We start from the raw sequence: 14,989 nt of genomic DNA, 5'->3' as shown, positions 1-14,989 counted from the left end.
CGCCCTAAAGGACGAGATATGTCCTTAATATTGGTGACATTGGAACAGGGATCTCCATATATGTTTTCAGTTTTAACATTTTAATACACATTTTAAGGTCCAGGACAAAGACTGTTATGATTGGTAAAAACAGCATGTCATGATTGCTTTAGCAAGTGTTATGTCATTTGAGACTAGTTAATGATGAGTGGTCTTTAATGAGTTGATAGGGAGGTGAGGAGAAAGAGACCTTGTGTCCTGGTGTGTCCATCCAAAGGTCATTGTCCCTGATTATGTGATGTGAACTTTAACCCCCCCAGAGGGTCCTATAAGACACCATAAAATGTATCACCTTTTAACCACTTAAAAGCAAAATCCGTTGTCTGTTGCAACAGCTGGAATCCAGAGACATGAGAAGATCTTGACCAGTTTGGGAATCACTGTAGTGGCTGCTGTGGACATGACTATCTCCACTTTGGGAAATCTTGAGTACTCATCAAAGACTATAAGCAGGTACTCACTTGATGGTAAAGGACCAGTGAAGTCAATGGATACTTCTTGCCATGGGCCTTTAGAGAGTTCCGCCCTTTAGGGAGTTCAGACATTTTGAGTGGCTCCATGTGATTCTGAGTGGTAGCTGCTTGGCATGGAATGCAGTGTTATCTCGCCTTTTTACGACTGGCATACAGTATGCGATGATACGGTCATCAGCATCATTGCATGGGGTTGAGCTGGCTGAGTATGGCACCTAGGCCATTATTTTACAACTGTACGACCATTTTCATTTCAAAGACCCCAGTCTGATATGCATTAGACCCCTGTTTTGATCTCTGGGACCCCCAATCTGCACTGTAGTATCATCAGTGTTAATTTAACTCTAGGTCTTGGAGTGTACCAAAATGGAACCAAAATGGACGTGTTAGACACCATTTGGTTCCATTTGTACGCTCTCACATTTAAGGGGAGCACACACTGGACACGAACGGCTGCGCAGCGTCGCATCGCGGTATCGACGCACATGAAGTGCCGCACGGTAACCCCAACTGGATGCGGCGCGCTGCCACACAGCACATCCATTTCCCCGGTGGGGAGAACCATGGGAGAACATGTTCACCGCGCGGCAACGCTGGAAGAATAGAACAGTGGCGTATCGGCGCGGCAGGCGAGGCGGCAGAGCCGCGACTGCACGCGTCTGATGCCGCCGGTGTGGGTTAGATCATTGAAAATAATGGGGACGTATGTTTTGACGTGGCGCTTCCGCGCCTCCTCGGCGTCCAGTGTGTGTTCCCCTTCAGACAACATTTGGTTCCTAACTATCAATCATTTGTCTGAGGACTCCCTGGAACCCCAGGATCCCACTTTAAGAACCACAGGATTATTGTTTTGATGATGTTTTAAACGTATTGTAGCCCATCCCTGAATGGCACTCGCACGTTGTTAATTAATAATCAGTATGTTTTGAGACTATCTCCAGAGACTCATTCCGCCCATTAGATGTAAAAAGAAAAAGAAAACAAGAGAGAGAAATGAAAAAAATAAAATATAAAATCATCCGTTGCACCTGTTGAGCTGTTGTTGTTACATCAGCCCTGGAGCACATGTCATCAGTGGTAAACACACATCTACCCACCTGGGGATAGTCTGCTAATTGGCCCATGGTGTGAATAAGCAGAGCTCTGAACAAAGGTACACATGCACACCCAAAGGACCACAGAGCTCAAAGCTTTTATTGTGTGTTATCCTATACAAATACATTGTATATTATTGCGACCGTAGGTATCAGTTAACTATGGAAACCGACACATCGCGTCCGTAACTCTGTCAGTCAATTTGAAAACACACATGCGTTCTGGACAAACCCCTCCCACGGAAGCTTTTGACCGGCTGAACCGGAGCTAGGGAGCGGCCCTTTTATTCGCTTGGACCGCATGGAGGTGCCAAGTGGTGTGACCACCTCCTAAACCTAACCTTAACCCTAACCTCAGTGAAACTAACGCTGGTGAGTAGCTAAACTGCCGACGCTGGTGAGTAGCTAACCTGCCGACACTGGTGAGTAGCTAACGTGCCGACGGTGGTGAAAACGAACGAGAAATCCCAGAACTTGTGTGTTTCCAAATATTGCTCCCCTGACACATCACTGTGACACCACAGGCTCACAGCAGGAATGATTAGCATTAGCATTGGCTAGCCAAAGAAGAAGGATTAAAGAAAACGTGGATTTTAGTTTTATTTACAAACTGTCCGCATTGACTGACTGGTCTGGGAATACATGACGTTGTGACCAGGGGCAAGGCCCGCTAGCCTTTGGCTCCTCCTCATTGGCTAAGGCCTTTGTACTGTTGGTAATTTTTTTGAGGAGAATAACCTTGGTCTATAACGTTTTGGTATAACATAGGCCTACTGATATAACAGTAGGCCACGTGTTGTTGTTATTTATATCAAGTTGCGCTTGTTGGTGGTGATGTCACCAAGAACGCTGCTCCTCATTGGCTAAGGGCCCTGCCTTTGTACTGTCTTGTAATTTTTTTGAGGAGAATAAACGTATACCTATAAAGGTTTGGTATAACATACTGGTCTCGTCTTTAAGACAAACCCCCAATAATAACGTCAGCCATTTTGGGGCCGCAGGTTTTGTACGGGTAGGGTCCGACATCTCTCTGTGCTGCCCATGTATAGGATCTCATATTTCCAATAATAACCAGTTCCGTTTGGCTCGGTTCCAACATCTCTTGGTGCTGCTCGGGTATCGGTTCTCATATTTCTAATACTAGGCGGGTCTGTTCGGTTCCGGGTACATTTCTCGCGGGTCCATTTGGGTTTGGGTAAGTAAAATTGGATTGGTGAAGACCTCCACCCCCTTCCTCTGCTCAGAATAGAAAGATTACGTAGTGGCATAAGGTGGCACAGGGGATGGCACAGCACTGCGTATAAAAGTTAACAACTGGACAAAGGATTTAGAGAAGCGAGGGGCGGTCGTTAGACAGAGGAGGGCAGTCATGAGGGCTTCTCTAGACACACACCTGCTTTCATACTTGATACTGTTCTCTTCCGTCTCTGCTTTGTCTTCTTCCTCTTCTTGTGAGTTACAGGCACAGTTTAATCTCAACAGAATCTACAAGCCGGGGGACTTGGTTCTGGGTGCCGTGTTTGATATCCACCTCTCCTCTGTCTTCCCTGATCTGTCCTTCACCTCCGAGCAACAGGACCCCATTTGCTATGAGTGAGTATCACACATAGCTTGACATGAAACAGTGGGGTATCAGCCGTATCACACATATACACAGTGGCGTAATTTACATATGGGTTGCTGGGTTTGGTAAACCCATACACAGGATTTCACCACAACAGGTTAGGCCTAATTAATTTTGTTTTTAATAAATAAAAATAGACGTCTGTATTATCTACATATACATTCATATGCTATAATATGTTTTTGTAGTTTCCAATTTATCAGGGGGCCTCTATATTAAATGGCTTTACCTGTATATTATATGTAATTTCCAATATATTGATCTGAAAACCCATGCGGAATAAGGTCTGTCTACACCACTGCACATAAAGCAAGCAAGAGAACAGGCAGATGTGTCAATTGGGTATGGCAAGGTATGACAGCTGCTATACCTTAAATATCTTAAAATAAATTCATGAATGTCTCTGCATTGATTATTCTGTTATTAAATTAAACTTTAAACTAACTACAATGCAAATTAGAACACATTATAGCTTTTACAAGGTATTATATTCTCCAGAACACTTGTATCCCCCCTATCTTGACAAAGTTTATTCCCGGTTCAGTAGATCAGTCAGCACAGGTGCCATGTATTTTATTGTTAATTAGCAGTAGTGTCACATTTCTTCAAGTGTGGCAGTCAGTTATTTACTTGTGCCTGCGGTAAAATAATACTATCCACTGATATCGTCATCATCATGCCGGTTTCTAAGGTATTGCAACAGTGGTTCTCAACTTTTTCAGGCCGGGACCCAAGAACCGTATGGTACCACGGGATTTGTTGATATTGTAAAATTCTATAAAGACAAAATGTGCTAGGTGTTTGTTTGTTTTTTTGTTGTGTGTTAGTTTTGACATTGACGAGTTCAGATGGGCCCAGACCATGGCTTTTGCAATTACGGAGATCAACAGAAACCCCAGCCTGCTGCCTAATGTCACTCTGGGATATATTCTCTATGACACCTGTTACACGCCTGGAGTTGGATTCCGTGCAGCGTTGTCATTGGTCAGTGGGAGAGAAGAGCGGTTTCAGTTGGACGAGAGCTGTGTCGGCTCTCCCCCAGTGCTCGGAATTGTGGGCGATCCTTCCTCAGCGCATATTATTGCCAAGTCTAGTGTCTTAGGTTTGTACAGAGTGCCGCTGGTAAGTTGCTTAGGACCATACTTTTACCATCACCTATTGATGATGATGCAATCTGGTGGTTTATCACAGTGTTTCTGGATTTTGAGGGGTACCCAGATGACAACCCGATCTTCAAGCTCAAAGCGCATCACAATGAAACACATTTTTGCTATTTTTTGTATTTGAATACTGAACAGTAACAGTTGTGGACATATGAAGTTGCCACCCAACAGCAACAGTATACAATATTATTTACAGTGTATATAATAAAATCTTGAAAGATATACTTGCAGGCAGAGCATGTGAGCGGAGAAGGCATATTTTGAGTGTAGGTTTTCATAAGGTCAGAGTGAAATGCATTTGTGTTCCAGGTTTGAGTTGCGTAGAGTTTAAGGTTACAGGTAAAAAGTATGAAACGGGAAAAAAGGAAGTGGAAAAATTCCTGAGTTACATCTAAACACATCTGCCCTCAAGGAGCAACAACCACAAGTCATGTCACGTTGACATACACACAGACACAACCAGTAAGACTCCTAATCGGTGTATGCAACCGTCAGGTCGCATACACAAACTTTAGAAGGCAATCATAGCCAATCAGGAGGGAATATGGGAAATGGGACAGATCCATGTTGATGACATGACTTTAGAGATGCTGTGTATCGCTTTGCGTGATTTTAGGCCAAAATCTGTAGGAGCAGTGTCCAAAATGTGTTTTGCAAAAATCGGCCTGCTGGTGGCACTAGAAGAGGGCCATGTGAGAAATGAGTGGGGGTTGGTTGGCTTGCGATTTGCCATCCAAGGAGTGTGTGCGCAAAGTTTGGCATTGATAGGGCCAACGGTGGCGGAGATATGAGTAGGGCAAAAGTGTGACGTGACGTGAGAAACTGACTGAGTGACAGCCGGTGGAGCTTTTCATAGTAACTGCGACCTGACGGCCGTAATCAACCATGTATTGCAACATACATGTGCAGTTGTGCACACAATGCATGTCCCTGCTTCTGGAAATCCCTGTACGCAATTCTCAATGTATTTGTGCTACTGAAATTGTTCATTCATTTATTTATTTTTTAACTTATTGAACGACTGACTCATTTAATCATAAGTAGATCAAACGTTACTCAAGCTCTTGGATGGCAACGTGCAGTGCTTAGGGGTGCAGTCAATCATGTGTGTAATCATTTGTTTATTAATTAATTCATTTAATTTAACTAACTGTATCAGTGAGTATGGCGTTTATCAGAATGTGGTGAAATCTAGGTGACAGGTTGAGTGGAGTGTGACAACAGTCTCGTCAGTCCTCCCTCCAATCACATGCTTTGCCTGCCGGGGACATTTGTCTCAAAACAAACATTATGTTTTTTCATTAATTTTTTTTTTTTTTTTTTTTTTCAGATTAGTTCCTATGCCCAGTGCTCCTGTCTGAGTGACCGGAACCAGTTCCCTTCCTTCTTTAGAACAATGATAAGTAATACCATCCAGGTGAACTTCTAAGTAGTACATTATTATATTGCATCATGTTCCACACACTTGACAAATACCTCCCTCTAGTGAGTGTAATTGATATAGCATCTGCTTGTGTGAGCCAAAGGCCTCTCTCTGAGAGGCTGACAGCCTCAAAAGAGAATGAAAATACCTTTTCATTGTGGAATCTAATGTAGGAGATTCACTGATTTAGATTAGAAAGGATGTACCATATGTGGATATTGTAGTTTAAGCATGTATCCATTATTTGTCCAGTGGTGGAAAACAAATAATTAAATATAGCATATATACACAATGCGTTGTGAGCTTATAGTGCCTCAATGTGTCCTCAATTGTGCCTCAATTTGTCATATGATTCCTTGTTGTTTACATAGTTTTGCAACTACGTAAGTCTTCCATGTTGTTTTTTCTATTGTATTTGATTAACTGTTTTCACTGCTATTTTTCTATGCCTGTACAGCACTTTGGTCGACCCTTGTGGTTTTTTTTTAATGTGATCTATAAATAAAATTGACTTGATAGTGTATTGGCTATTTGTCCAGTGTTGGGTGTAACAGCGTTATAACTAAAGGCGTTACGTAGCGCCGCTAGGTTTGGTGGTAACGGATTAACTTAACGAGTTACTTTTGCAATATAGCAGGATCGTTACCAGATACATTTCCCCAAAAATAACGACGTTAATTAGGTATTTAAGACCTAATTCTTTCTGTTGCCACAAAGGAAAAATAATCCATCTTCTGACACTGTGGCGGATCTTTAGTTGACCGCGTGTTAAAGTCCGCGTCGGCAGGGTATTTAAAGTGGAGCTACATCAGCAGTATCTGTTGGAGACCACCCGCAGTATCTGGACGTCAGCGGACAACGGTGGATTCGGACCCGGCCATTTAACTCCGGTAGAGCCGCCATAACAGCGCCACGGCACCGAGGTACTGTACTGTTTAACGCTGGGGAGCGTTGGTCTTTTGAAGAGGACGCATGAGCTAAAAGGAGGCTGCACTCTTTTATGTTTGAACCAAACTTCCACGCAGGTAGGTTTTATTGGTCGTTAACGGAAAAAAGTAACTCGTTAAGTTACTTTTCTCATTGGCTAACGGAGTAACGTAACTAGTCAGTACCTAACCTAACAAGTTACTTCAATAAGTAACGATACCCAACACTGTATTTGTCAAATGGCTGAAAGTGGGTAGGAATCTACAAAGTAACGAGTAACTACATTTTTAGACTCTAGCAAAGTAAAAAAAGGGGGGGGGGGGGGGGGAAAAGAAAAACTATCTCAAGAACTTAAAGACAGGATGAAATCAAAAACATGTTTTTCACACTTTTAGAGCATATCTGTAGTGATAATATGGCCATACCTAACACTAGATGCCAAAAAAATATTTTTGTGTATATTTATATCAAAGGTCCCTAAATAGGCCATTCTTAATTACTTCCTATGAACCAGAAATTCAAAAAGTGATGACATAGACAGGTCCGCTTGCATATAAATGAACCTTTGATTACATTCACCTGTTTGTTTCCCATTGCTGGCTCCCATTACTCAGATTTTAAATCCCATTGCCTGAAGGGCTGGTCCCCTCGGATTGGTTCAGAAACACACAGGCTTCCTTTTCAAATTGAAACTTCAAAATAAAATATCCAAAATAGTTATTTCATTGGGTCTTTAATTTAATTTCTTAACCACTCTCTTTATCCAATCAGGTGCGAGCTATGCTCCAGATCATGAGGCGGTTCGGGTGGACCTGGGTAGGAGTAGTGTTTACGGATGATGTCTTTGGCCACGACGCAGCCCACATCATCCAGTCTGAGCTGGCCCAGTCCGGTTGGGGTTGCCTGGCTTACTCAGAGGTACTGCCCTGGGACCGAGACCCGGCTGAACTCCAGAGGATCGTCTCCCTGATGAAGACGTCCACAGCTCGCGTGGTCGTTGTGTTTGAATATGGGATGCATCTGATTAAGCTCATGGACGAGGTTCGGGTTGGATCCATACAATGTGGGAACTCATAACTATTAGGAACCTGAAATGAGTTATTGAAGTGAACTCAGCCTTTTGTGTGTGTGTGTGTGTGTGTGTATGTGTATGTGTGCGTGTGCGCGTGCGCGTGCGTGCGTGCGTGCGCGCGTGCGTGCGATTGTCATTACAAATTTACTGTAAACCAAACTAGTGTGACTGTCAATTCCTTGAGGCCACAAATTGTATTTTTATCTCCCAGTTCATCCTGGCTCTGTGTATAAATTGGTCAAATATTAGCCACCCCAATTGTCAGGCTCACAAAATTGCACGCTGCATTTCAGGCATTTTATTCAAAATGGACCAATCCTGCAAACTTTGGAAGACAGTTTTAGCAAATCAGGATGGAATATGGAAAAACGGACAAATCCATGTCGATCACATGACTGTAGAGATGCTGTCTATTGATTTGTGTGATTTTTGGACAAAATATGTAGGAGTACTGGCCAAAAGTTAGTTTTGAAAAAATCGGCCTGGTGGTGCTAGAACAGGTCCATCAGAGGTTCTGAATTGGTATCCAGGGAGTGTGTGTGCACAGTTTGGCAGTGACCGGGCCAACAGCGCCGGAGATCGCTGGTAACAGACGGACGGACACACGCACGCATGGACGGACGGACACACACACACACGCACACGGACGGACGGACGGACGGACGGACGGACGGACAGGGGCGAAAACATACTCTCCCCATGCCTTTCGGCTGGTGGAGACAATAATAATAATAATGATTACAATCAACAGGTGGTAAAGCAGAAGGTGACAGGTCTACAGATCATAGCTGATTTGAGTTTTATAGAACAGCCAAAGCTCCAGACTCCACACTACATGCCATATGTGAGAGGAACCCTGGGTATTGCAGTCCGCCGTGGAGAGATTCCAGGCCTCAAGGACTTTTTGTCAAAAATACGTCCTGAAAGTGACCTTGCCAACATCATAGTGAGTCATTTGTTTAATTTAGGCTTTTTATGTGTTGATGCTCTCCGCAAGATACATATTTCAATCTGATTTCAAGCTGCTTTCAAATATCTTATATTTCTGTTTGAGTATTCAGGTGAGGCAGTTTTGGGAGCTCACATTCCATTGTAAATTTGAACCCCTTCCATCAGAGTGGGTGGGTGCCGGTGGAAGGGTGTGCACTGGACAAGAGGATCTAGGAGCAGCAGAGACCACCCTGTTGGATTTTGATCTCAGGCAAGAGTATAATGTGTACAAGGCGGTGTATGCTGTGGCCCATGCCCTCCATGACATGTTGCAGTGTGTGCCAGGAAGAGGGCCTTTCATTGGGCACAGCTGTGCAGGTTGGCAGACAATACAGCCATGGCAGGTGGGATATTATTAAACGGTTTGCTAGAGTTTCAAGTTGGAATTTAATTTGGAATAATAATGAGAATGTGTCCGGGCACTGCTGCCGTTGAGTCATTTGCGCTCGATACAAATTGTTCACTACAAACCTCTGTTGATTTGTTTATGTCTAAAATGTGCTAAAGCCAAAGTAGCAATCCGGTAATATCAGGCTACATTTCACTTAAATGTAAGAGCTTAACTCTTCATGTAAATGAAATAAATGCATTTAAGTTAAAATATGTCCGAGTCTGCAAGCACTATTACTATAAGGGAGTTAGCCAAAATGTGGCCACTGTTTGCAGCCGAACTTGGAAATGTCTGTGCTCCATTACTTAGCAGCGTGAGTCGCAGTATTATTCCCTAAATTTGTGTCATGTCCCATCCCAAAGAAACCATTATTAACCAAGTTATTGTGTTGTAATATGACTTGATTAGTATAATAACTGTAAATGTTATTATTTTTCATGAGTTGGAAAGTGAATCAGTTCCCCCGGCATTTCTTCTTCGTTGTTGTAAAATGTTGAGCTCCATCGAGCTCCGATCTGTGATTAGCTGAGCACGATCAAGTGGCTGCACCGCGTTGAGTAGATCTGCCATTTTGCTTTGACTATCAAGGACATTTCTGTTTATTTTTTGTATCGAACCGTGACTCCAAAATATCGAACCGAACCGTCAATTTTGTGAACCGTTGCACCCCTAAACAGACAGACACATCTCATTTATACAGTATATACAGTAGGCTACTTTTATCATTTGTTCTTCATAATTTTGCCCATCGCCATCTCTAGCTTGTGTATTACCTGGAAAAGGTCAACTTCACCACATCAGTTGGTGATCAAGTATCATTTGATGAGAAGGGTGATCCTCTACCAATCTGTGATATCATGAACTGGGTGTGTGGCTCCCTGACGGAAGCACAAAGGTTCACAGAGTAGGTGTGTACAAGAAGTCAGCCTCCGGAGATGAAGAACTCATCTTTGATGAAGACAGCATCTTCTGGAACTTTGAAAACAACAAGGGTCACTTTGGCTTTCTAAATAATGAATGTTGAGCTCATGATGTGAATGTAATTTAGTCTGGATGTAATTTAGTTTGTACCGAAATGTTTTACTTTCCTCTGTAGCCTCCTCGGTCAGTGTTGCAGTGACAGCTGTTCCCCTGGAACCCGTCTAGCCAGAAGGAAAGGGGAACCTGTCTGCTGCTTTTGACTGCATTGCTTGCTCTGAGGGAGAGATCAGCAACGGAGACTGGTAGGTTTACATTCTGTATGTACAGTAGGTTACCGTTAGGATGATACTGTACTTGTCTGTCTGGGGAAATCTCGCTTTTTCGAATGCACATCATTTTGACAACGGGGCGTCGGCAGGTATCGCTACTCACCCCACGGAGGTTAGGGTTAGGGTCAGAGGGGTCAATTGGGTTTGGCAAGCTATGGCAGCTGCCATACCTTGGCTACTGGTGTCTTGCAAGACACAGTCATGTTGCCATACCTTAGCTTTTTCTGAACTGACGCCACTGGTTAGGGTTAGGTTTGGTTGTCGAAAAGATGACTTGTAGAAATAGCGACACGCTCCCGTCTGTCCCTTTAATCATTATCTTCTTCGTTAGACTCCACAGAGTGCACCGGTTGTCCAGAGACTTCTGGTCCAGTCCCCAGCGTAACCGCTGTGTCCCCAAGAACACAGAGTTCCTCTCCTACCACGAGGGCCTGGGCATCTCCCTGACGACCATCTCACTGCTGGGCACGCTCCTGTGTGCCGTGGTCCTGGGGATCTTCGTCTACCACCGGGACACGCCCGTGGTCGCGCCAACAACTCGGAACTCAGCTTCCAACTGTTGATGTCGCTTCAAGCTGTGTTTCCTGTGCTCCCTGCTGTTCATCGGACGTCCCAGACTGTGGACTTGTCAACTCAGGCACGCGGTGTTTGGGATCTCCTTTGTTCTCTGTTGCTCCTGTATCCTGGTAAAGACTATGGTGGTGTTGGCCGTGTTCAAGGCCTCCAAGCCCGGCGCCGCACACATCATGAGGTTCTTTGGTGCCGTGCAGCAGAGAGGAACCGTCCTGGCTCTCACTCCGTCCAGGGAATTATCTGCGTGCCTGGCTCGTGCCCGCCTCACCGACTCCTCATAAAAACACTCAATACCACAGCGATAAGATCGTCTACGAGTGTGAAGTGGGAATCGACGGTCGGTTTTGCGGTGCTTGCTTGGTTATATTGGTTTACTGGCGTTCCTCAGCTTCCTTCTCGCGTTCATGGCCAGGAATCTTCCGGGCAACTTCAACGAAGCCAAGTTCATCACGTTCAGCATGTTGATCTTCTGTGCCGTGTGGATCGCCTTCGTCCCGGCGTACGTCAGCTCTCCGGGCAAATATGCGGACGTGGTGGAGGTGTTTGCTATTCTGGCGTCTAGCTTTGGCCTTTTGGTGGCGCTGTTTGGACCAAAGTGTTATATAATCCTTTTGAAGCCTGAGAGAAACACTAAGAGGTCCGTCATGGGTCATCATGGTGCCACCAAGACGTAGAAATTCAATGATAATATATAAGGCTGGGACTTTAATGCGTTAATTTTGATTAATTCATTACAGAAAAAAATGTTGCGTAAAAACATTACCGCATTTTAATCACACTTATTTTTGCACCATGGGGTACTACCACCGGAAGGTGCACAACCAATCAGACCATAACAACAGCAACATCCCCCAGTGTACATCAGATGGAAGCGTGGACAAAAGCACGGTTTTGTGCAAATTCACTGCATCACGTCATCACCTCAATGCAAAACATGTTGCTGCTAGCGGGGAAACTCGATTTGCGAACGCCCATCATTTCGACCGGAGGGTTAGCGACTCACTCCACTATGGTACTGAAGAGCCCTTGCGCTCACAGCCGTGGTAGCCCAGGCTGCTCAGCCTCACGCCTGTGGTAAAAAGAAAAAAGTAAAAAATAATACACTTTCGCTACTCACCAAAACAAAAACTGTTTTAAGATGTTGAAAGCCTACTTTGCTTAGTGGGGACACTCTGAACCTCCCACCTCGCATCTAGAATACACTTTTTGGCCAGAAAATAACATATTTCTTATTTAAGGATAATACAGGGGAATAATAATATTAATTTTAAGTGTTGAGTTTACAGATGGTCCTTGAATGTATATAGGCTACCTGAATCTCAAACGTATACTATGTTCCTAAAATTGCTGCACTTTATGGCAAAATTGCACTGATCTGTTGGTCTTGGTTAAGTACCACCTCGATTTAAAAAAGCTATGTTTTGTTGCTTAAGCTTATGGTATTCACTATTCATTGATTCACTTGTATAGGCCTACTAAAATCGATTTAAAAAGCTATGCATTTGTGTGTACATTATTTTGTTACATTTTGTTCCCAAACAAAAAGTTTGGGAACCCCTGCTGTATGTGTATAGAAAGCCAATAGGAGCCCAACTTTCAGCAACTGTAAAAAGATTCTCCTGGGAATTTTGAATTTCAAACTTTGTTAGATGTGTTACTAGACACCTTCACACATTGGTGAAGACATTTCTTGGAAAGGAATGTATTCCCAGATTTGACATTATTCTGATAAAATTCTCTGACTATAGAACAAGAACAACGTTGTGACTTGTCTCGCATGTAGTCAGATGATTGAACATCTCTGCATATTTATGTCTGATAGTCTGGCTACGCGAGACTAAGTTGTGAAGTGTTGCCAACCATCTCTCTATCAAACATATAATTTTCAGAATGTCTGTCTGTCTGTCTGTCTGTCAGTCTGTCACAGCGTTTCTCCTCAGTGGCTGGAGCAATTGATCTGAAATCGCATCACCATTAGCATATGAACAAAGCGATGCAGAAAAACTAGTCCATGCATTTGTTACCTCTAGGCTGGACTACTGCAACTCAGTATTATCAGGCTGCCCAAGTAAGTCTCTGAACAGCCTACAGCTAGTCCAGAATGCTGCCGCTCGTGTATTGACAGGAGCCAGAAGAAGTGATCATATCACTCCTTCCCTGGCATCTCTACACTGGCTCCCGGTTAAATACAGAATTGAATTTAAAATCCTCCTCCTCACATACAAAGCATATCACGGTCTGGCACCGCAGTACCTCGAAGAGCTCATTGAGCCTCGCAGTACTACTAGACCGGTGCGTCCACAATATGCAAACATGCTTGTCGTTCCCAAAAAAATACCTAAGGCCAGAACAGGAGCCAGAGCTTTTAAGTATCAGGCACCTCAGTTGTGGAACCTCCTCCCAGTCTCTGTCCGTGTGGCAGACACACTTTGTGTTTTTAAGACTAGATTAAAAACGTTTCTCTATGATAAAGCCTATAATTAGGTTCGTTCGTTCGTTCGTGTGTTCGTTCGTTCGTGCACTTGTTCGTTGCTTCGTTCGTTCGCTGCTTCGTTCGTTCACTCATGTCCGGGTGCATGTTGACACCGTGGCCGGGCTGACAAAAGGCCGTGGCTCTGAGACAGCGTACAATCACTGCTAATCCCAACCTACAAAGTTACTGGGTTGGGCTGAATAATGGGTCAGAGGGGAGGGGGAACCCTCCTCCCTCTCTTCCCTTTTGGTGTGTGTGGGTTTGTGTCACATTGGTGCAATTGTAACTAGGCACTGTGCCTGCCATTATAAGGCCTGCCACTAATTCGAACTCCGGGGATCATCCCCGGAGTTTCTTTTCTGTCTCCCACTCCACAGTTTCCAGTTCCTGGAAACTCGGACAACCTAAAAACCTAAAACTCGACAACTCAGCTGCTGGGATTGCTACTAAAACTCGACTACTCAGCTGCAGACCAAGAGCTGTGACTCCGGACCGGGCCTCCATGAAGCACGCCTGTGGACCTGCCTGGATCTCTCTGTGTCTATCTCTTGCTCTCTCTTTGTTCCTTACTGTCCCCCCGACTCGGTCGAGGCAGCACGGCTGTTCACCCCAGAGTCAGGATCTGCCTGACGTTTCCTCCTCCTTAAGAGGGGGTTTTTCGTTACCATTGTCGCAAATTGCTTGCTCAGGGTGGGGGCCTCGGGCCTGTGAGGTATCCGCTCGAGTTCTCTCGAGGGGGGTACCTCACAGGTACAGGTTCTGCTCGGGTTCTCTCTCTCCTCCCCCCACCTCCCCCTACCCTTACCTCCCCTTCCTCCCCCCTTCCCCTCCCCCTACACGCGCATGCAGCGCCTGTGTGTGTGTGCGTTCGTGTCGTTCGTCTCGTTCTTGTACACACGCCCCATGCAGGACCTGTGTATGTGTGTGCGTGTGCCCCTTGTTGTCTTTTCCCTTGTCTCTCTCTTGTTTCTCCCTCTCTCCTCTCTCTCTCTCTCTCTCTCATGGCTCTTTAGCCTTTGTAAAGTGTCTTGAGATAACTTGTTATGATTTGACACTTTAATAAAATTGAATTGAATTGAACACACCTGACATAACTGTGAAGCCCGTTGTCACTTTCACAAATCATATGCTGTATATTAGCATTTTTATGGTGTATCTATATCTATTCTGCATTTAGCATGAGGCATATCTATTCTGCATCTAGCATGAGGCAACATGTTTAACCAGCTGTGTGTGTGTGTGTGTGTGTGTGTGTGTGTGTGTGTGTGGTGTGTGTGTGTGTGTGTGTGTGTGTGTGTGTGTGTGTGTGTGTGCAGGCAGGCAGGCGGGGGGGGGGGGGGGGGGGGGTGGTTGTCTGCCCTATTTCTTACATTGATGCTCCTACATATTATCATGCAAGCACCAGTTAAAGTTATTCCATCCCTCATATACTCTGTGCAGAGTGCACATCCCATAACCCACACACTGCACATCATTTCCGAGCTCATATCTTTGAAC

The 14,989-nt window shown here is 44.5% G+C and overlaps 1 pseudogene across 1 annotated transcript; it reads left to right on the top strand.

Moving 5' to 3' along the window:
* Positions 1-1,907: 1,907 nt before the first annotated feature.
* LOC308295752 (extracellular calcium-sensing receptor-like) lies at positions 1,908-11,693 on the top strand (annotated as a pseudogene). The gene is made up of 6 exons: positions 1,908-1,913; positions 3,069-3,199; positions 4,058-4,352; positions 7,515-7,790; positions 9,958-10,100; positions 10,778-11,693. The product of its transcript is annotated as an extracellular calcium-sensing receptor-like (transcript).
* The last annotated feature ends 3,296 nt before the right edge of the window (positions 11,694-14,989 follow it).

Source organism: Nannobrachium achirus (genome assembly GCF_963921795.1).
Source record: "Nannobrachium achirus genome assembly, chromosome: 12".
In the NCBI taxonomy this organism is placed as follows: Eukaryota; Metazoa; Chordata; class Actinopteri; order Myctophiformes; family Myctophidae; genus Nannobrachium; species Nannobrachium achirus.
Note: the sequence above shows the minus strand (reverse complement) of the source record. Positions and strands in the feature narration are given on the sequence as shown.